At 40.4% G+C, this 24,645-nt stretch overlaps 1 long non-coding RNA gene across 1 annotated transcript in view; it reads right to left on the reverse strand.

Annotated features, from left to right (window-relative positions):
* The window catches only part of LOC122464114, a 108,151-nt gene that overhangs the window by 37,976 nt on the left and 45,530 nt on the right, over positions 1-24,645 (reverse strand). The window contains exon 2 of the long non-coding RNA XR_006288002.1: positions 5,346-5,380. This is a non-coding gene — a long non-coding RNA (uncharacterized LOC122464114). The remainder of the gene's footprint in view (positions 1-5,345; positions 5,381-24,645) is intronic.

A 24,645-nucleotide genomic window follows, 5' to 3' on the forward strand; every position in this document is an offset into this window, starting at 1 on the left:
GCAAAAAGGAGAGGAGGGCCCTGGTAAGTGGCTTTGATTTTGGGAAATGCTGAATCGAGTTATTAGGGGCAGGAGGGTTTCAGAAAGCAGGGTTGTGTCTGTATGATGCACATACCACCACATGCCTAGTCTGAGCGGCGGAATAGGCTGTTGATTGACTCCCTCACTTCACGGGAATCTGCCTCAGAGATCTCCAGGAAACTCTCATGGAGATATTGGGCAATTCGCTGCCACAGGTTCTTTGGTAGAGCTGCTTTCTTTCTTGCCCCATTAAGGGTAACTTTCCCGCACCACTCTGCCATCACAGAAGGTTGGGGAAACCATTGCTACACTCAGGTGAGCTCCTTAAGGGCTTGGGTGGAAACCGCAGTCTTGGAGAAGACGCTCCCTTGATTACCCGCTCACCCTCACCAGCGAGATATCTTCCATAATGAACACATCCTTTGGAAGATGTGGGGACAAGAATGATGATAAGTCCCCCATCCCCATACAGTACTGGATCTCCCCAAGATCCATGTGTCCAGTCCTGGAACACTGATTTTCCCTGTCCCTGCGATTACTCACCATTTGGGGGGTCTTGTGGCTCATGTGTGCTTGCCTATAGTTAGCCAGTTAATGACAGGTATGTGAATAGTGGCTGTGTTTTAAATCACTTAATCAGTGGTCTGTGTATTGGAAACAATACTGCTTCTGTAAAATGTTGTATTTTGGCTTCACAGATATGGCCTTGGGAGCCCAGCCTCCCTCTTGTTATCGCTTGCTGAATGGCTGCGCAGAATTAGGAAGTGGCCACAAAGAACTAAAGAGGACTCTCTACATGAGGTCATGATGCACTGCATGGCCAAAACGCCAAGAATTGAAGAAGTGACGGGACAGCGAGAAGAGGGACCTAAAGGAGAATGCAGCATGCCAAAACTAAGCCACGGCGTGGCTCTTAAACCTTATGGAGCGCCAAGTGGACACTCTAGGCGCTACTAGCACTGCAAACACAGCAGCTCCGTGCCCGCCCTCCCCAGCAGCCACTGTCACAAAACTTTTTCCCATGTCCCCCCCCAGACACTGCCAACACATTCTTATCAACTCCTGGCTCCAGTTTGCACCTGTGGCATTCCACAGTCCAGCAGTGTGGACTCCCATACACACTGCACTCAACACCAATCCCCCTTGCAGTTTAGCCCTGATGAAGTACAGTACACACTGTACTGTACTTGAAAGAAGGCTGGATATGATACTGGACATACACAAATCTTTTACTGTCCCGGGCCCCTCCCTTCCCCCATCCCCCCCAGTGCTGATATGTTGTTTGTTTGTCTGTCAATCTCCTCCAGTCGTGTTTTTAATAAAAGAATTGTGTTGGTTTGAAAGCAATCTTTATTCTATTAATCAAAAGCCAATGAAGCCCTGCAAAGCAACAAGCAATTTTCTTAAACCTTCATAGTGCATCATCTACACCAATCACAATCACCTTCTAGCATTACAAACACTGCACTCCCAAGCACAGCAAACACATTTGTGGCTTTCAGTTTCAAATTGCTGCCTCAAGGAATCCCTGATCATTATGGCCCCATGCTGAATGCCTCTAATAGCCCTGGTCTCTGGTTGTTCAAATTCAACCTCCAGCCATTGAGCCTTAGCAGTCTAGACCCGAAGGAAGCTTTCACCCTTCCCTTCACAAATATTGTGGAGCGTATAGCACGTGGCTATAAACATAGGAATATTGTCATCGGCCATGTCCAGCCTCCCATATAGGCAGTGCCAGTGGGCCTTTAAATGATCAAAAGCACTCAGCAGTCATTCTTCTCTTGCTCAGCCTGCTGTTGAACCACTCCTTGCTGCTGTCAAGGTGCCCCATGTATGGCATTAAGGTATAGGCAGCATCTCCCAGGATCACAAAGGGCATTTTGACTTCCCCTGTGGAGATCTTCTGGTCCGGGAAGAAAGTCCCTGCTTGCAGCTTCCGGAACAGGCCAGTGTTCCAAAAGATGCGTGCGTCATGTACCTTTCCGGACCAGCCTGTGTTCATGTCCGTGAAACACCCATGGTGAGCCACAAGCCCTTGGAGAACCAGAGAGAAATATCCCATGTGGTTAATGTACTCGGTGGCTAGGTGGTCTGGTGCCAGAATTGGAATGTGTGTGCCATGTATTGCCCCTCTGCAGTTAGGGAAGCCCATTTGTGCAAAGCCATCCACAATGTCATGCATGTTGCCCAGAGTCACGGTCTTTTGGAGCAGGTTGTGATTAATGGCCCTGCACACTTCCGTCAACACGAGTCCCACGGTTGACTTTCCCACTCCGAACTGGTTAGCGACTGCGTGGTAGCAGTCTGGAGTAGCCAGCTTCTACAGTGCAATTGCCATGCGCTTCTCCAACAGCAGGGCAGCTCTCATTCTCGTGTTCTTGCGCCGCAGGGCTGGGGCGAGCTCGTCACCCTGTCCCAGGAAAGTGGCTTTCCTCATCCGAAAGTTCTGCAGCTGCTGCTCCTCATCCCAGACGTGCAGGATGATGTGATCCCACCACTCAGTGCTTGTTTCCAGAGCCCAGAAGTGGCACTGCACTATGGTCAGCACCTCCGTCAATGCCACAAGCGATCTCGTGTCATAGCTACTACGTGTGGCGAGATCAATGTCAAACTGCTCTTGCCTTTGTAGTTTAAGGAATATGTCCACCGCCACTTGTGACGTGTCAGAGTGAGCGGCATTCTGGTCAACAGTGCGGGATCCATTCCTGCAGACCGAAGAGGCAGAGCACGCAGTACAAAAACGGTTGAAAGATGGTGCCAAATGCGGACGGAAGCACAGCGATTGCTGGGATGCAAAGCAATGCATCACGGGGCATTGGGACAGGAAGCAGGATGCCCCGCGACCCCCTCCACCTTCCCACAACTCTTAGCGGCAGAAGAGGAAGAGCTGCTCTGTGGGATAGCTCCCCAGAGTGCACCGCTCCGAATACCGCTGCAAGTACCGCAAGTGTGAACACGCTATTGCGCAGGCAGCTGACAGTGTGAACGCACAACAGTGGTTTCCCTTCAGCACTCTCTGAGCAGCGCTGTAACTCTGCCAGTGTAGACCTACCCTAAGATAATCAACCAGCCACAACAGGAAACTTTCTCACGAGGATTTCAAAGACCCAATTTGTCTCTTTTCTTTATTATATGCAGCAAGGTACATTTGTTTTGTTTTCATGTACTAGGTGGGGGAACTAACGTGCATTTTCTTCTCGCTCCCGGCAGCATCACTGGTTTTATACGCAGAACAATGTTGCTTTGTTCAATATGAACCAAAGACCACTGTTTTGATAAGGACTCTTAAGAGCCACGAGTGGCAACACGGGTGTTGTGCTGTGATAATGTAAATTTATTGTGCCAGATCTTCATCCGGTGTAAATCGGCATAGCTTCATTAACTAATTTACACTGTTTGAGGATCTGGCCAATTACCTGGAAAAATTCATTGTTTCAATACAAATCTCCTTAGTTTTACATGGTCCTTTGTGTTGTTCATTAAAACAACAAAAAATATCTCCTTTAAGACTGGCAGACTAACTGTTAACTTCTTCCAGCATGGGAAAACTAGTTACTGAGAATGCTCATAAGGAAAAAAACAAAAACCAACAGAGCTGGATGAAAATTGAAAAAAAAAAGTATTGCAAAAAAAACAAAATTTAATTTTGAAGATTTGGGAAGAGTTCAAAACAGACCTTTCATTTTTTCTCCAACATTTCATTTTAATTGGATCTTTAATCATAAACCTTATTGAAAATATTATTGAAATGGCTATTGCATTTTGTTTATTGAAAACCCAAGTTTCAATATATGAAAAGTTTTTCATTTACCAAACCCTTCATTTTTGGTAAACAAAAAAAATCCTGTTACCTTTTTGATAATACTTTCACAAACATGTTTGATAAAAAGATTTTGATAAGTTGTTTTTCTTGTGAAAAATAAGATTTCTACAATACTGAAATTTTCATTTCATTTTTTTCATTGATTATTCCCCGCCCCAAAAAGTATCATCCAACTCTATTATTAGTCATGCCTGATTATAAGAAACCATTGCTTAGTCCAGCAAAGCAAATTACTAGTGAATTTTCTGTTAAGAAAACATACTGACTTATCCAACCTATTCTGTATTTCTATGTATTTTTGCACCAACTTTACCAAATCAGGTATGTAAGTTTGGCACCCAAACCTACATGTGAGTACTGAAATAATTTTCTATATCTCGGCACTGTGATTATGTATTGGCCACCTAAGGTTGGTTTGAGCACCTAAATGCAAAACTAGGCACCCAAACGGACACACTAAAGTGGAAATTGAGTCAACATAAAGTAATACCAAATCACAATGAGGACTTATTAAAGCAAACTTTAAAAAATTGACATCAGATTTGTATTTTGGCCAAAAGTTTTTTTCCTAGGGAAGTAATGTCTATAGAACCTTTCAGTGAAGAATGGTGAGTAAGGAATATTAAAATACCCATTGAGCCCAAGTACAGTTGTGAAAGGACTGAAAAGGACTCTCTGAAAGGACTGTGTGATGATCAGAGCCTAAACCAGATTTTGACAACAAAGTTGAGACACATACAACACAGATTGATGTTCTAAACTACTAGCTGTGCAGTTAGTTTTTGTAATTTCCTGTTTTGGGTATTATCATTTGAGAGACATTATGAAATAGTGAAATTTACAAATAGATTTGACAGTGAGAGAGAAGTTGATTCCTACGCAAAGACCAGAAGAATCAGCAGTTCAAGGATTTGGGACATTTCATTTTGTTGTGATCTGAGAATATATCCTGCACTTTACTGAAGATTGTTATAGGCCTTTCCACTATTATCCCCAACTTTTGTTAATCTTGACCACATTCCTGTTGCTGAAAAAGCACACAGTTCTCACAGAGTACCCCTTTCCGCCCAATGAAATAAGCTCCAATCATTGTTCTGAAGGCATTCATGATCCAGATACCATTTCTCTGTAGCGTATAACATTCTTAAACAAAGGATGCATGACACAGATATGGGCCAGTATTCATGTGTGCCACACAGTATATCATTCATTCGGATGTTCAAGAGCAGCCCAATGTCCCTTGAAGACATTGCTTAGATAAGGGACACTGCAGAAAGTTCAACAGCAGTTAAAGTGCTGGTTCCGAAGCAGGAGTGGATGGGAGGTATAAAGCAGCTGCAAAGTGATAACGCAAGAGGAGAATATATGCACTGAAACAGAAACAGCTGTCAATCGGGAAAAAGTTTGCCTGGTCATTTGGATGGCAATTCCATAGCATGTGTGTGCTTGTGTGCTGTGTGAATGCAGACAAAACCTGTTTGTGATGTTCAGTGTTACCTACCTTAATCACTTGCTAGGAGGAAGACCTCAGGGGCTCTGGAAAACATTAATTCAACAATCACTTAAAACAATACTTTCAGTTTTCTTTTTAAAAAGCACATTGCCAAATACTGCTCTTTTTAAAATAGAAGACTATAAAACTGTGGTTTCCGCTTTAAAAACAAACCCCGGCAAAGTCTCTATGATCCCACATGGTTATACAAATAGAAAAAAAAAATCAACAGAAATGTGTGGGAAGACAAGGTTTCCAAGAAATATCCCTTTTGAAATTAAGGAAATTTGGAAAACTACAACATTTTCCATTTTAGAAACTGCACATAAAAAAACCCCGATGTGCAAACAAAAAAACCCACCAAACAACAAACAAATATACTTTTGGAGGCAGGAACAAATCCGTGTAAAGGGAAGTTTCTTTGATGACACAACCTGTCATCTTTTCTGGGTGAAAAGGAGGGTGATGAGATTATAGGTCCAAGGAGAATGTGATTTGGAAATGGCAATCCTGCTTCTTTCTTGCCCCAGCTCACTTTGCTCCATCCACAGAAGACTCAACAAAGCAGGGATAATACCCTCTCTCTTGTTGGGAAGTTCACCTTTGCATCTTTGCAACGAAAGGCTGGAAATTTTACCGAATCAAACATCTACCTCATCCGAGGAGGAATAGGAGAGGCCTGTCCTCCTCATCTTTGCTCACTTCTATAACCATCCATAAGTGATCAGGAAGGAATTCCAAGTTTAAGGGACAGCAAAGCAAAAAACTGGGAATATTAGTGTGGGAGAGAGATACAAAGGAAACCGGAAGAGGGAAAGAATAATGTAGTGGGAACATAGGAGGAAATTTCTTGTCAAGTGACTCCTCCTCATTGAAGATTAACCATACTCCAAGTTTTGAGAGGTTTTGCTTAGCAGTTTTTGGGTTCTCTGTAAGCAAAAAAAAATCTTTACATTATGTAATGGACTTAAACATCCACTAATTCAAGTACACCCAAGTGAAATGTTATTAAAATTTCCCTGTAAAAGCAGAACACTCAGACTGAAACCAAATATGGAAGGGTCCAAAGGGAAACATTTTCAGAAACTTATGTATAAGTGAAAATTAGGGGCTATAATGTAAACTGAGTTACAACTTTAAATACAGCATTCACTACTGGGAACAAAATACAGTAAATTGTAACATCTCTATCTTAATATTATTGCAGTTACTGCCAGTGCATATTTTGTTTTTCCAGTTTACGCTGTTTCTGTGTAACTAGTCAGAGAGCAAACAAATATCTACATGCTGTAAGTCAATGGTTTAATTTGTTACAACTGTAAAACACCTCATCAGTAGCATGAATACATCCATAATGAAAACATTAGCTATCATTCAGGGATTTGAATACAGTGCTTTAAAAATGCTTTACCTGATAGCTCAAATTTAGCAGCAGAGGCAAATAAGTCAATTAAAAAGGTGAAGGACATTTTAAAGATAGTGAAAATGCTAAATTGGTGAGAGCGTGGCAATGTGAGAATCAAATAAAACATTTTGAGGAAATGGTGGAAAGACTTAGTAAGGGGCATCAGGAACAAAAAGAACCAATTTTTTCAGATTAGGTGTAATCAGTTTAATCTAGGATGGGGCACACTGCTATAGTGAGGGTTTCATTTTGCAGTAGAGCAAGGAGCTGGGATTGTTAAGAGCTAGACTTGAAGATAAATGAAACTGTGGAAAATGTAACTTGTGGACCATAATAAATTCCTCAGCCTGCAAACACACCACTACCTCTAAATGTGCAGAGAACACTGTAATTTAGCTGGTTGACCTATCTGTCTGACAGTTTTCTAAAATTACTTATCACTGTAGTAGACTAGGAGCCCAATACACAACTAATGAAGGAAAAGGAGCACTCTGGGCTTATCAAATACAGTTAAAACAAATGCTCCCCTGCATGTGTGATGATCACACTACACAAATACTGGCAAAAATTAGAACATACTGCAGTTCCTGGTTTAAACTGGTAATTTGTCCCGTTTGGCACAATTCAGGATTTAGTGCAGTCAGTTCAGAAGGTGGCTGGAATATTATAAAAGCACTATTATAAAAGGCTATTGATTTTCCCATAGGACCATACATATGGATAGTGCTTCAGAGAATATAAAATAAGATTCCAACCCTGCCCAGAATCACTTCCAAACCAAAGCTCAGATCCTGCAATGCTTTTTCACATGAATAGTCCTGTAGGGTCAAATCTTTAAATCCTTATTCATGCAAAACTCTTCCCGATGTCAGTGGAGACTTTGCCTCAGTAAGGATGAAGGATTTCAAGGTTTGGCTCAATGACTGTCCACATAGTGAGAATTACAACACATTGGATGAAAGAAAACTGTAGGTGCAGCCTCCAAGTAGCCTTCATCAGGTTCAGTGGGGCAAGATAGAGATGTGACACAAGAAAGGGGTGTGTTTTGTTTAGCCATGCATGCTATGTGAATAAACAGGTATTCAGGAATTTGAATTTACAGATGTATATACTCACTCATGCACATGTTGTAGTTCTCACTATGTGAGGAGCCATTAAGCCTAACATTCAAATCCTTCATCCTTACTCAGGCAAGATCTCCATTGATGTCAACAGCGACTTCATTTCATTAAAAGCCCAATTCCCATCCGTTACACTGCAACCTTTGGCTTTACTACACTAGCAAATGTCTTAGCATCAGGGAAGTAACTTGTTAGGCAGGGGAAAATAGTCCAATCTTGGAATCACGGTGAACCTCGTTCAATAATGAGGTATTCCTAAGGCTGAGTCATCTGACACTAGTGCGGGCTTCATTAGCCAACAGTTTTCCCCCTAACTGCCACAGTTAAATCCCAGACTAGAGTCCTACTGCCTAGTCCAAGTGGATTTCTAATTTACTCAGATGGCATATATCTTATAGTTGCCCTTGTCCAGGACTCACTGAGTCTAACTGTTTTTTCCTGTCAGAGATTATAGTGAGCTTTCTTTGCAGCCTGATAGCAAGAATGAAATACTTCCATCAATATTTCAGGATTCTTTCTGGGACAGTCTCGCCTTCTTCCCCAAGGGAACTTTCTCTTTCAAAGACCCTTTGAGCTCATCCACAGAAATTTTCCTTACTGAGCAATAAGCTGGTTAAAAGCCCGGTTGGACAAATAGAGTTCATGTTAATCATTGGTTAATAACTGGTGAGTGTTAGATGTGCCCAATTCCTGCTTATACCCTAATATGGAGAATGATTTGGTTTCTTTAAGCAGTTAGAGTGCTCTGGGAGATGATACTCTGTTCTTCCAAGATTCTAAGCTTCACACTCCAGAAGCTTGAGGATACAGCAGCCTTAATGACAGGAAGGTCTTCACATCTCTTGAGGAAGCAGATTATGGGTTTTGAGCAAGAAATCTCATAATCCTAGCTGGAAGGGAAAGATTGCAAAAAAAACCCACCCAAAACAAAACACACCCAGCCCTCATCTTTAGCAGAGGTAGCTGCTGCTGAGGAACTCTGGGATGTCCCAGAATGCACTCCTTAAAGTGCAGTTAAGCAGCTGGCAAAAAACATAGTTGTGATGTCACAAAAGCTTCCAGGGGGTGAAACAGCTATACAATCTAGCTGTAGTGTGGAGAAGACTTAAATCTCAATACTGTTCCACTTAGCAGCAAAAATATGAAAGACTCTGACATCACATTGACTGATTATATTGCATTTTTCTCTTTTTTTTTGGTTATTGTCATTTAAGCAGTTGGTTTCTCTGGGCCTCATACATTTGAACAACTGTATTAAGTTATTTTGTTGTGGCATCCCATATGCTTCTGAGTGTCCTACAGAATATAATAAAAGTAAAACCTTCACTCCAGAATTTAAAACCTCGCCAGTGTCCTATACACAGGTCTCTTACAACTTGCTCTGAGAGCTTATTATTTACTCTTATTTTAGCTTTTAACTTTCTTTTTAATTATGTTGATCTTTTATAATGATACCATGTGGAACTCCATCCAGCTTAGGACTCTGACTTTCGCCATTAGTTAGGGATCGATGGTAACATGTTTTTTCTTATTTTCAAATTCAAACACTTTGAATAGGCACAATCCGAACCAATAAATAAAAATTAATAATTGAATAAACACAACCCTTTTGATAAAATACTCTAGTCCTTAATAATGTTTGAAGGAAGATGAAAAGGAGGACCCATTGAATAAACACCTTTCACTTCTCATACTTTTATTTTATTTTTTTCCTCCTGGCCCAAATATAAAACCTCTCTTTACTCTGAGTACTTCTTTACTGAGTGTTATTTATTTTTAAATCAGGATAAGTCCAATTATTTTGAAATTTATGTAAACTACTAGTCAGTCACCCAATGGCCATGTCTTAGCTTCTGAAAAATGGGCATTGCTTCTTTCTTTATGTAAGAGCTATATTTCAAAAAGAAACTGGTATGATAGAAAACAACAATGGCTCAGTTCAAAATAAAAAAAACACATGTCCACTAGAAACCCTTCCATTTCTTCCCCAATACATATTCCACAGAGCACTAACTGTATGCAGTAAACATTAAAAACTGATGAAAAGAGTAAACTTTATGTCTCCAAAACAACAATATATATCACCCTTTTTATTGTGTTGGTCGCATTTCACAACATAGCTATTTAATTCCATTTCATATTGTTACTATGTTTTGTTTTGCCTTCACAATGCATTGGGCTGGGGTTTGATTTCAATTTTATGGTTTGTGATAAATGTCTATCTTTGCATTGTAACACTGAAGCAGTCAACACAAATGCTTCTCAATACACACAACAGTGCATGGCTCTCTTTTTTCTTGTATTTTTGAAAATGTAATTTTTTTTGTCATTTAGTTTAAAAGGAGAAAGTTTGACAAATATTATTTTACCTTGTGCTGATATGGGAGCATGGATAGTGCTCAAACTGCTGGTGACACTGTAGGGAATACTAAGAAAAACATTCTGTTTGGAAACAGTTCTACAGAAGGAGAAGACAGAATTTCAGGGCCAAACATCAATCAGCCAGAGAAGCAGCATCCTCTGTTTTTTGAGCCTTGTGGTGATGTACTGAACACAATGCAGTTGACCATGTTGAATGCCTTGGTTAGACTGAGAAACGCAATATTGATGCTGCTTCAGACATTTTTCCTGTAATTGTTGAATGGTCATAGATACCTTTGGAGACAGCAAGGGCCTGTAGTTCATATGCTTTATGTTCAGATCACATATTTTGCATTGGGCAGAATTTTCATTGGGATACTGCCAGCTGCCCTATATCTGGCCTAAGAAGATTTGATATTTCAGGATCTTTATTGCTGAACCTGACTGCATGATGGCATTTTGTACACCCAAGCACAATCCACAACAGTGTTATAAATTGTGTCATAGGGATACACCATTCAGCAAATACGTCAGTGATCGCTGGAAAAGTTTCTAAAATAATAATTACCTGTGTAGAAAATTGTTTGGTGATTGATAGATCTTTCAGATGGCTAGGATTTACATGCTTAACTGACAAGTTTATGCCTTTTTGGCTTAATAGAGAGGGAAAGCTGTGCTCAGACAAGCAGACGGTCAGTCCAACAATCAGATTTGCATAATAGCCGAGTAATGTGCATGTCTCATAGGTCCCACTGTTGGTCCAACACCTAGTCGATCAGATGTCAATGACATGAGCGAAGGTGCATCCAGGTCATTTTGTATTTTTCGTGGACTTCAAATACAGTGTTTTTAACAACAAGATGGTGCTCAACACGTTAGCAGCAGAAGTAGTCCATTGCTGTTCATCTTACCAATGCCATGTTTGCAAAGTATGCCTTGCCATGTACAATCATGGCCAACATGAGCTCTAAAGTTACTTAAAATAATCAGCTTGTCTTCATGGGGAATCAGAAAAGATAATTTAGTTCAGAATAAAATTACTACTTACCCTCAGAGTTACTCCAGTGAAGTGTAACATCCACTTCTCATGGGCAGTCAGAGCTTCATCACTCTGTCACTTATACTGATGGATAGGGTCTCCAAAACGAGAGACAAGATTATTTCTGATTTCAAAGCCAACTCCTTTGTTGCGTAGCTTGTTTTGTGGGCATCCCTTCCAGAAGAAAGTGTACCCAGCACTCTCTTCAGTCAGTTGGCCCTTTTCAGCAAGTCACATCTCACTCAGTCCTGCAATATTGATACAATATCTTTCAAGCTCTTGAGAAAATGCAATCCACCTGACAGGACAACTGATTTGGTTTGGAAGATCTGGGAGCATACGAACATTCCACGTTGCAACACTAAGACAAAATGAAACTTTGAGCCCTGTTTATATTTTGACCACATGATGGGACACCCTCTAGTCATGGTAAACTGATCAGGGATGTTTGGGATGAACAATTTTTAGGACATCTTTTCTATCCCTCTCTTCAGTTTGAGGTAGGCCGTGCTGTCCCTGAATAGAGGAGCCAAGTTGATCAAGATGCTGCCGCTCTCCAGTGTCACTGTAGATCAGTGCAAAGAGACCAAAGTCCTGACTTACTCACATGCAGGTTCATGACTATAACTCCCAGAAATGTCCATCACATGTCACTTTTGCCATTCCCTCATTTGTTGAATTGTCGAAGGCTGCACAATAAATTTATTTAAAGAGGAATAGCAGTTGTGCTCCAACTTGCACACTATCTTGGCCAACAAGACCATTTGCAGGGACAAGGTAAACCAAGACACCTGAAGAACTTTCTGGCAGCAGGTTTTTAGAGTGACCTTTTTTTTTTTAGACCAATTGCCCAACCATCCAGGCCAACAAGCCAACAAGCCAATTGCCCAAGCATCCAGGCCAACAGAGCCCTGCTGGCCAGGGTGTTTCACTAATTCTCTGAAGCCTCCCATAAGACCTCCCATAATTTCAAACCCTTTTCCACGTGGTGGGACAGTGGAAACAGGGGATTGCTTTGTAGTGTGAAGTATGTGGTGAGTTCTGCTCTCCAGGCCACTATGCAAATTAAAAGTAACTGATACATGAACTCAGATCCATATAATTGGTTTACAAAGTCACATGACATTTTTTTTCCTGATTGGAGGAGCAAAGATCTATGAATCAGATTTCTGGTATGAATTATCTTGGAGAGCAACTTCAAAATACAGTTTCCACAAATATTATCCACTACTTGCTTTTTCTGTGAACAGTCCTGCCAGTAAATATGTTTGCTAGAATATTTGTGGAAGAATGGGATGCAAACACTATCAACATGAATTAAATTTAAAAATTCAAACGTATTTGTAGAACACTTTTAAGCATGGCCATCCTGGATCAGACCACTAGTCTATCTAGACCAGTATCCTGTCCTCCAACAGTTGTCAATAACAGGTGCTTCAGACGAAGTGAACAGAACAGACAATAATCAAGTAATGCTTCCCCTTTTGTCCCCTCTCAGCTTCTGACAGAGGCTAGGGATACTCAGAGCATGGGGTTGCATCCCTGATCATCTTGGCTAATAGCCAATGATGGATTTAACTTATCTAATTCTTTTTTTAACCTAGTTATAGTTTTGGCCGTCAAAACATCCCCAACAATGAGTTCCACAGGACTTCCTTATGTTTGCTTTAAACTCACTGCCAATTAATTTAATTGGATGACCCCTTGTTCTTGTGTTATGTGAATGAGTAAATACTCCCTTATTCACTTTCTCCACACAATTCATGATTTGACAAAATTTCATCATATGCTCAACTTTTAAAATATACCAGGTTTATGTGAAAACTGCAAATGAAAGTTCCATATTGGAAAGCGTTACAGTACAACAAACTTTCTAAAGATAAATATAGTATCTACGGTGATTGATTTTTCTCAAACCAACAAAAGGGATTACACCTTATCATGAATTAATCATTTTCCAAATTGTATCTCTTGAATCAAAGCCTTTTGATATTAAATAAGTACCTTTAAATGGTCTCAACTCAATTATATGCTATATATACACAGGTACATTGTTAAAATGACTATGAAAATTGAATATTTTAAGTCATGTCTGGAGATATTAAAATTTTACCCCCCAACAAATATTTGCAGCTAACGTTTAAGCCTCTGGAGAGAGATATTTATAATGGAAAACCTGACACTACCTTAAGTACACAAGAACAAACAGCCTTATACAATATCAAATGTTAGATTATTAACTGTATCTTAAATGTTATGCTGCTTTGACACAGGACAATGTCATCTACACATAATGTATATTTGACAAGTCATATTCACATCCACTATCAAATAAAAGAGCAGCATCAGGTCTAGTACTGAACCCTTAGGAATTGCTAAGGAAATATACTGCTTAAGCTGGAAAGCACTGAACCACAAAAACTATGCTGGCATAATATTAAGGGTCTAATAAAGAAATAAGTAAATGTTGAGTTAAGGCTGGAACCCCACAATTAACCATATATATCTCAAGTGTCAGAACGTTGTATGGCACAGAAATTAGTTGCTATCAAAGACAGCTACTGGAGACTATAGAGTGTCTCGGGTCTATTGAGTATTGACAACTATGGTAAATTGTGTTCTATTGCTTTAAATTCTCAAGGGGTTCCTGGACCTATTTGCAGGCAAGGGGTTCTGTAGGGCAGCATGTGCTCAGAGTCAATTCTGCCACCAGCTAGCCCACAGAAAGGTGTGGTGAGTTGTACGTCTGTTTCAGGGAGCAGGCTAGTTTAAATCTCTCTCTGTTTTGGTGTTTTTGTGTGTTATCATTCTGAATTCTCAGAAATAAAGTAATGTTACATTGCAACCTTAAGAACATAAGAATGGCCATACTGGGTCAGACCAAAGGTCCATCAAGCCCAGTATCCTGTCCTCTGACAGTGCCCAACCTTCCAGCAAGAATATTTTTTATCCAGCTTCTTTCCGTGTATGCTGTGTTACATAAGTGACAATGGTTAAAGAATTACAGAAACAGTTAAAATTCCATGTGCAGGATGGAAAGTAATAGAAAACTGTAATTGCAAAAGCTCCTCTGCTTCTCTCTCTCTCTGCTTGACTGCATAAAATTTGCGTAGAACCTATTTCAGTCTTTTCACTACAGATATATAGAAAATTAAATACACATTCTCAATGTGTAAAGGAAGGCAGGGATGAAGAAGATTCTGTAACTTGGAATATAAACCTGATTCAGCCAGGATACCTCAGTAGCAAGGCTAGGGGATTCCAAGATAGATCAAGAGCTGTAGCACCCTTCACTGAGTGTGCGTTCCTGTATGGTAGTTCTGTTACAGTTCATTGATGCAGAAGGGGACCACAGTCCCATTCCCTTCACCACTCTTTTGGGGAGGTCAAACATAACGGACAGTTATAGAATCTCTAGGAGAAATACTGTCTTTACAGAAGTCAATGGCAAAATTCCCAGACTTCAAGGAGGCCTGGATTTCAGCCTATATATAAATGAAACAATGAATTCATACTACTGTGGCTCTTTTGGGTAATGCTGATCATTAATTTGGCTCCTGAACCACCGGGGTCTGAGTATCACTGGTCGAAAAATCACACAATGTAGTTTACTGCAAGTCATTTCTTCTCTTACACACAATTTAAGAATCTAACACATTTAATACAGTTCACAGAAGTCCATAGCAATGAGTCATTATCTTCCTAATAAAGACATCAACTAAGATTTTCATACATAACTTGTGATTTTGGGTGTTTCTGTTTAGAGTTCTCAACTTGAGATGTCTCCAATGTGCTTGTTTTTCAGACAGTGCTGAGCGCCTTCCCCAAAGTGTCTATCTTTTAGGGGGTCATGCTGGGCACCAAAAAAAATTAAGACAATAAAACTCACTAATCACATCTGAAAATCTTGGCTGATATGTTTATAACAGTTATAAAGCTGTCTTGCTTACAATTCTATGTAACCAATAAACAACTGGTGAGAGGCTCAGTGGTTCTCAAAGCAGGGGTATGTGTACCCCTGGGGGTACACAGAGGTCTTCCAGGGGTACATCAACTCATCTACAGGCTACATAAAAGCACTAGCGAAGTCAGTATGAACTAAAATTTCATACAGACAATGACTTGTTTATACTGCCCTTTATACTATACACTGAAATGTAAGTACAATATTTATATTCCAATTGATTTATTTTATAATTATATGACAAAAAATGAGAAAGTAAGCGATTTTTTTAGTAATAGTGTGCTGTGACACTTTTGTATTTTTATGTCTGATTTTGTAAGAAAGTAGGTTTTTAGTGAGCTGTAATTTGGAGGTATGCAAGACAAATAAGATTCCTAAAAGGGGTACAGTAATCTGGAAAAGTTGAGTCACTGGGCTAGATCATGGAGTGGCCAGTTGCACCAGGAATAGAAACATTATTTCACATTCAGACAGAGAGCTGTATGGCTTCCCCTATTCAAAGCCAGAAAAGCAGTAAGGAGAAGAGCTAGTTGACTAATTACCCTTTCAAAATTTTTTGCAATTTAAAAAAATAAATTCATCAACAAATATTCTTCCCTTTATTTGTCTGCTCCATGGAGCTAAACTGAATATTTTCTAAATATATTCCAATAATCTTGTCAAAAATTTATTAAAATATTACCATTATTCTTATTCTATTTTTTCTTATTACTTTGAGTAATTGCCACTATCCACTCAGCTCTGGTAAGTAGCTTTCAGCAGCTCAAAATCTTAAGAATAATATTTCTCTAAATTATTTTCTCATGGCCTTGCAAGGAGTGTAGCTGGGCAGAGTTTGGACCATCAACAATTAGTTAACCGTAGCAGCAGCTCCAGGACTTCTGCCTTTCAAATCCGTGCTTGCCTTGCATTGCATGGGTTTCACTTATACCATTGCACATGGATTAGTAACCTTTGGCCCCAGAAACTCAAACACTTAGACAGAAGACACGAACAACAACATTTTTAAAAAAGAAAGATGTAGTAACTTCCATGTAAGTTGGAGGGAGGAGCAAAATTTGTAGGAGGTAAGAGTTTGGAGGAGCGCAAGGAATGCAGTCTATGTACCTGTGCCTGGAATGCTATTTGCAGTTGCAGCACCTCCGGAAATAGTTTTCTTAATAAAGAACCAGTTATGCTTTCGAAACATGGAGTCCTCTCATATTATTGCCCAACATGTGGCACATGAAACAATGCCTGATCCTAATGGTAGAAGGCAATATATCCATCAGTTTCTTCCTCCCCCTTCTTTTGTCTCATCAGATGGACATTTATCCATTCTTCAGCCTGATCTGAAATTTCAGAGTGAGATAATTTTCTCACAAAAAGTGAATGAGATTTCAGATTGAATGCTTTGCTTAAATCAATGAAAATTGCACCAATCATTTCATCTAGACATCACTTAATTTATGTCATTAACTATTCTTAAAAGAATGGATTTTGTTCAACACATTGGCTGAAATCCAGATAATGGGGAGGAGAAAGCAGCTTTCTGTTTAGGGATGTATTAATCTGAATGCAGCCAAATTCCTCCACCTTTTAGGCACAGGACAGCAGCTGTAAAAATGAGATTAGTTAATTAGTATATTGGTAGTTTAAATTATCTCCTTAAATAAAGGGAAGAAGCCCTTGAGGAACTGGAAGTGCTTGCTCAGCGCTTGTGGGTTTAAAATGAAACATTCACATTTCTGGAAGAATGAGACAAAACATAAGCTTGATTTCCAAGTACCAAAATCAACATGTTAAAGCAAATAGAAGAAGATCCATGAGGATCAGTCATGAGGCTCAATGTGACACTGGTACGCGTGGCCTGGGAGGCAATGTCAACACTTTTTCTCTTTGATCAGTAGAGGTTAGCTATGCTTCTGAGTATGCCATCCCCTGGCTGCTGAATCACACCCAAATCTCTTCTGTATAAAATAGGCTGGATAGATTACATCTCAATGGAAGAGGGACTAAAGGGGTGTGGGGCAGTGCCTAAACTGCTACACCTCCCACAAGGTAGCCAGTGTGTGGGGGAATGGAGGGTGATAAAGCCATGGCCCATCCACTCTCCACCCCATATAGGGGAGTATCTAAGAAGCTTGTGTTCCCCAGAGTGTAAGGACATCAATTCTTCCCAGTACTTATACAGGCCTCAGGAGCATGAGGGGTCCTTACTCCCTCCCTGTGAAGCTTTCTAAGGGCTGACGTAGAATCTAGCCCTCAGTGAATGGATTCAGAGGGTCAAAGTTGCTAAATTAATATCTTAAAATTCTGTTGTGATATTTGCTCTGGTTCCTTGCATCACTGTGATACATCATCATGTACTGATGCAGCACAGAGCATGATGAAAAATCGTGTTAGATTTAGGAGTTGAACAAAACAAAAACAAAAAAAATCTGTTTTGTTCAAACCAAAACTGATTTCCCCCCCATTTTTTTCATTTAATTTTGGGTCATTTTGGGGTGTCCACCATTTAAAAAAATATTAACTGTATTATAACATTTTTTTTTTTACTTTAAAATTTATTTCCCCCCCCCCCAAAAAAAGAAATCTCAGAATTGGACCTGAATTTACAAATAGTTTTTGTTCTCCCCAAAATGTATTTGACAACTTTACTATTAACCAAAAAGAAAAAAAATGTCCCGCTCTAACACTGTGCTACAAATCTAACATTATAAATACTAGTCCAGGGAATGTAAAAATATCATTTTGTGACTTTGTGTGTCACCATTAGACACAGTTTCCTTTGTCTGCTCCTCCCACATCGTGGATGCAAGGAGATGTTTCTTCTCTCTCATATGCTGGTTGGGATCTCAGCTTTGCTGATCTGTTTACTCAGCAATACCACATGTATTCAAAACAGAAATGGGAGCACACTGTTTGTTCTACCAAATCCTGGCTTATGCATGAAATATACTTTCTGCAGGAACCACATGTGCTGTCCAAAGACCTAAAGGCATATCTAGAACAGCATGAGAATCACCAATCACAGAGGGGGGCTAATTCCTCTGAACTGAAGTTAAGGCTTCAGCTAGCTTCCTGATCAACGCCTGATTTCCAATCCTCAATTTACCACAAAGACTGATTCTCATCCATGGCTAGATTTTTTCCGCCATGGAAGTTTGGTGTAAATGAAGAAAGGAATTTTACAGATAGGAGTATGTTGAAAATGCCATCCTAACTTCTTCCTTTTTTTTTCCCCTCTCCAAAATCCAAAAAAACAGAAATACTCACAAACTTTAAGAACTGTTCATCCAGAAGAACTTTACTGCTACAGGTGCCTTTTCATAATGTTCAAGTGGCCACTCCTCACATTTTGAAGATACCATACACAAAACCAAGTGTGAATATACACTAGGCACTAATAATTAGTCTGTATTTAAATTATGCTCAATAAGATCCCTGTCCCCCAATGAGGAGCCAATGGAGAGGAAGAGTCAGTCAATGGTTAGGACACCAGTCCTGGATGTGAGAGACGGATTCAATCGACTGCTCCACTTTAGTATGTCCACTATGAGATAAGGGTGTGATTCCTTTGTTCACATACACATTCTTGTGCTAGCTCTCATTAAGATAGTACAAGTATAAATATCAGCGCAGTCACAATAGCATGGGGAGTGGCACAGCTGAGCCATGCTAAGTACAAACTTGCTTGAAACCAGTGGGTATGTACCTGGCATGGCTCAGCCGCTCTGCTGTTATCCATGATCTCATTACTACACTACTATTTATACTTGCACTAGCTCAGTAACAGCTAGCACAAGCTTGTATACATGAGCAGGGGAATCACACCTCTAGCTCACAGGTAAATGTAGCCTTAGACTTCCTGTGTGATCTTGGGCAAGACATGTAGATTCTCTGTTTCTCAGTTCTATATCTATAAAATGTGAATAATAGTGATCCACTATCTCATCCGGGTGTTATGAGAAAAAAAAACATTAAAGAGTGTGAGACATTCAGACACTATGGGACTGGGGGCCCATATATGTACCAGAGATAGGATGGGGGTACTCTCAAATTAATGTCATTGCAAGATTGGAACCAGAGGCCAGAAATTTTAAATCCACCCATGTATCCCTAAGTATAGTGAGACACACCCAGGTATATGGGTGTGCATAGGCAACATTTTCTAGTTATTTAAAAACATTTTGGAGCCTATACTGGCTGCAAATCTGCCATGATTTTTGCCAAGCAAGGCCTGGGCATTTATGGAGTTTGTTTGGATTCACAGAAGGGTGGCATCTATGTATCTATATAGCTAACCCTGTTGTATTATGTTCCATTTTTCCCTTGCAGCAAATAAAGGGGGAGCCATTGAGGGTGGTGACTTCAGGTAAATATTAGAATCTCTTCTAGACTTTTCCAGATAAGTTAACAATATCATGGAAAAAACAACTAGGAGTCCGGTGGCACCTTAAAGGCTAACAGATTTATTTGGGCATAAGCTTTCATGAGTAAAAAACCCACTTCAGTTGCATCTGTAGAAGTGGGGTTTTTGTCCATGGAAGCTTATGCCCAAATAAATCTGTTAGCCTTTAAGGTGCCACCAGACTCCTAGTTGTTTGTGGATATAGACTAACACGGCTACCAGTCTAATATTATGGAAAGTAAATTTGCTGGGTAGATAAAAATGTGACATGCCTAGAATTCTTTTGGTTTTCTATAACTGACACACATCCTTTCCCTTTGTGTCAGTAATAAAACAGATCTATACAAAGAAAGCTTTAAAGACATGATAAAAATTATTTTAAACCTTATTTGTTCTTTTTGAGAGCAGGTCTTTCTTTGGGAGGAAAAAAAAACAAACATTCAAAAAAACAACAACATCACTTGGTGGAAGTAGATATTCCTAAAATATTTTGAAAAAACATTTCTCAGCCATGTACATGGAATGTTATGACCATAAAATATAAGCAATCGTTTGGAACCATGCAACAAAATCTATTGGTCAGCCCAAGATCACATGGTCTTTTGGTGCAGTTAGAATTTCTAAATTTTGAAAAGTAAGCCATTCTTTTTGAACTATCACCAGAAGTGGGCAGGGAAGCAGGAAATGTAAATCAATTGGGTGAATGATCAAGGATCATGTGAGTGGGGAACTGGATGGACCCCTTGAAGGTTAATTTCCAGACTTTAACTTCTAGGATTTGTGTAAGTGAGTGCGAGTGTGAGAATTTTGTAAAAATCAAATTTAAATGGTGGCAGAGGGTACAGGTAGCTAGCTGGAATCCACTGAGTGAGCGTACAGGTAGCTAGCTGAAATCCATTGGCATGAGGGAATAGCTCAGTGGTTTGAGCATTGGCTTGTTAAATCTAGAGTTGTGAGTTCAATCCTTCAGGGTGCTGTCATAAATATAAAGGGAAGGGTAACCACCTTTCTGTATACAGAACTATAAAATCCCTCCTGGCCGGGGCAAAACCCTTTCACCTGTAAAGGGTTAAGAAGCTAAGATAACCTCAATGGCACATGCCCAATGAGGAGACAAGCTGGAGGGGGGGAACAAAGGGTCTGTCTGTGTGATGCTTTTGCCAGGAACAGAACAGGAATGGAGTATTAGAACTTGTTAGTAAGTAATCTAGCTAGAAAGGTGTTAGATTTCCTTTTGTTTAAATGACTGGTAAATAAGCTGTGTTGAATGGAATGTATATTCCTGTTTCTGTGTCTTTTTGTAACTTAAGGTTTTGCCTAGAGGGTTTCTCTATGTTTTGAATCCGATTACTTTGTAAGGTATTTACCATCCTGAGTTTACGGAGATGATTCTTTTAATTTTTCTTTAATTAAAATTCTTCTTTTAAGATCCTGATTGCTTTTTCATTGTTCTTAAGATTCAAGGGTTTGGGTCTGTGTTCACTTATGCAAATTGGTGAGAATTTTTATCAAGCCTTCCCCAGGGAAGGGGGTGTAGGGCTTGGGGGAGATATTTTGGTGGGAAGATGTCTCCGGGTGGGCTCTTTCCCTGTTCTTTGTTTAACACGCTTGGTGGTGGCAGCATAGGGTTCAAGGACAAGGCAAAGTTTGTACCTTGGGAAGTTTTTAACCTAAGCTGGTAAGAATAAGCTTAGGGGGTCTTTCATGCAGGTCCCCACATCTGAACCCTAGAGTTCAGAGTGGGGAATGAACCTTGACAGGGGCCATTTAAGGATCTGGGGCAAAAATTGGGGATTGGCCCTGCTTTGAGAAGGGGGTTGGACTAGATGACCTCCTGAGGACCCTTCCAACTCTGATATTCTATGAAACATACATTGAAGTGTAATTATCTTAACATTTCTGTTTAAGAATATATACCCAATGTTAACCTATTTGAAGTAAATCTGTTCACCCACCTGAGCATCATAATAGATCATGTACAAGGAGTACAGTATAAGATTGTTTTCTTCTATTCATGGATCACACTTAAAAACACAATTACACATCCTCCTAAAATCCTTGCACCACAGTTAAATTTTAATAAGGAACAGTGAATAGACTGAGTAAATGATCGTGCCCCTACAATCATCCAGGAAAAAGAAAATGCATTGTTAGCATGGACAGAGAGAAAGGCATAAGATGAGAGAAATGTTTATTATTAATAATAGCTAAGACTGAGAGTTTGTCATGGAGCTCATGGAAGTCACGGAATCCGTGACTTTCTGGGACCTCCATGACTTCTTCAGTGGCTGGTGCGGCTGGCTGGGGGGCTGCCTGAGCAAGTCGGGCAGTCCCTGGGCCAGCTGTGCCGGCCACTGCTGGGACAGTTTCGGGTCACCACGCTCCCCTCCACATCAGCAGCAGGAGTTTGGGTGTGGGAGGGGGCTCAGGGCAGAGGGTTGGGGTGCAGGAGGGGATGAGGGCTATGGGTGGGTCTTACCTTGGGGGGCTCCTGGAAGTGGTTACAACCCCCTCCCTCAGCTCCTAGCAGATGGCTTCGCACGCTGTCTCCTCCCGCAGGTGCCACTCCCACAGCTCCCATTGGTTGTGGTTCCCAGCCAATGGGAGCTGCGGAGCCTGTACTTGGGGTGGAGGCAGCGTGTGGAGCCTAGAGGGGAGCCGCGAGGAGCCAGGTAGTGAGCCTGCCAGCCCCACCCAGCACCAGCAGGGGTCCCGGGCCGCATGCCACCACCTGCCCCCCACCCAGCACCAGCAGGGGTCCCGGGCCGCATGCCACCACCTGCCCCCCACCCAGCACCAGCAGGGGTCCCAAGTTGTGCGCTGCTGCCTGCCCCCAAGCACCAGCAGGGGTGATGGCCTGCTCCCCCTGGAGCACCCACAGCACTCCCTGGGCTGTTCCCCACCCCAAGATTTAGTCAGGGGTATATAGTACAAGTCATGTATAGGTCATGGGCCATGCATTTTTGTTTACTACCCCTGACCTGGCCATGACTTTTACTAAAAATACCCCTGACTAAAATCTAGCCTTAATAATAGCCAGATAACATTGCAAAGTGTCCCAGGAGTCAGTCACATGAAACACGGACAAAGACATAAAGTGAGTTCAGTTGAGCAGCTTACTAACACAAACACACATATATATTAATCATGTTCTCATTACACAGGGGGTGCGAAGGCATACTGCCTCTGGGAATAAAGACTTTGTGCATTCTTATACATTCTGCATTACAATTAATTACAAAAAATATCTTTCTGCCCATGCACTATATGGCCAGTGAAGTAGAGATGAACTTCAAAGAACTGGTTGCTGACCTTGCTCAGCCCTTATTTGCAAAGGCTGAATAGTTAACAGCATTGCTTCCAGTGAACAGTCCATGAGCTTTTATTTGCGAGAAAAAGGGGGTGACGACAAACTTATTTAAGGTTTCAAAGTAGCATCCGTGTTAGTCTGTACCTGCAAAAAGAAAAGGAGGACTTGTGGCACCTTAGAGACTAACCAATTTATTTGAGCATAAGCTTTCATGAATTAGTTAAACTTATTTAAATGTCTTTAAAAGCACTAATTTAGAAACATACTTCACAGTTCTTCAGATTGGCTGCAGAGCACTAAAGAAGGTGTTACAGCAGAAATTCAAGGTAATTCAGAGCACTGACAATAGCAGGAATAGCTCATCTATGCAGTTTCTCTTAACTAAATTGCTTCTGTGAATACCACCTCTCCATCAGGTGGTTCAGAGCATTGACAAAAGTGTTGCTACAGGACTGCTTCCTCCCAGTATTCTGAACCAAGCCCCCTCCCAAAACTCTTCTCTTTTGGGGGATAGTCCAGAGCACCAAAATAATGTGCCACAGCAGGGATGTCTATTCTCCTGGAGTGGAAGCTAGAGTCTTCAAGGGAATATTTACAGGAGAAGAGGCTGGGAAGAAGGGAAGGTCTTGAAAATTTTATAAGGAGTCTGGGTTCTGAGGAGATTGGGTACTCTATGGTTCTACTTACTAAAAAGTTTACTGCATCAGCAATTTTATTCCTATTGTACTAGTTCAACATCCTCAAGACCCATCATGTCTTGAGAAACCCACCAGACACCAAAGACGATGAAAATATGCTCATTGCAGAGCTAGGTGAATACCTAAAATTTACCCCAGAGACTATTTCTTTGCTCAAATGAAAACCAGATTTAATAAAATCATAGAAGTGTAGGACTGGAAGGGACCTCAGGAGGTCATCTAAGTCCAGTCCCCTGTACACAAGGCAGGGCTACATAATAACTAGACCATTCCTGACAGATGTTTGTCTAACCTGTTCTTCAAAACCTCCAATGACAGAAATTCCATAACCTTCCTAGGCAATTTGTTCCAGTGCTTAACTACCCTGACAGTTAGGAAGTTCTTCATAATGTCCAACATAAAACTCCCGTTCTGCAATTTAAGCCCATTGCTCCTTCCCCTATCCTCAGAGGTTAATGAGAATAATTTTTCCCCGCTCCTCTTTGTAACAACCTGTTATGAACTTGAAAACTGTTATGTCCCCCTTCAGCATTCTTTTATCCAAACCAAACAAATACAGATTTTTCAACATAGGAAAACAGACAAAGTGAATTCTGAACTTGTAAATCTCAAGTATTTGCAGCTGAAAGCAGATTTAAGTTACTCCTCCTCCTCGTAGGGAACAAAAAACATACTATAAGCGTGAATTGTATGTCCAATGAAAATGAACACATTTAACATTTCAAATTTTGGCTATTGAATACTGCTAGTAAACAATCTGCAAGCCAAGAGTTAATCAGCAAAATTATTTTGCAAGCAATTTTTCATAATGATTAGAATCAAGAAATTTGTATGCTTCTCAGACAACTCATTCTCTCCAAATTATTTGCTCAGTTCTAGTCCACCAGGAAACTTCATTTGTATATTTCTTTGTGAACTGATCAGAAACAATTTGTAACAGGAAATAAAATATTATCTGATCTCACAAAGACAGTAGTTTTTAGATTTCTCTTAATCTCTCCTTGATAAAGTGTTTGTG

The sequence above is a fragment of the Chelonia mydas genome, chromosome 1, assembly GCF_015237465.2.
Source record: "Chelonia mydas isolate rCheMyd1 chromosome 1, rCheMyd1.pri.v2, whole genome shotgun sequence".
Taxonomy (NCBI): Eukaryota; Metazoa; Chordata; order Testudines; family Cheloniidae; genus Chelonia; species Chelonia mydas.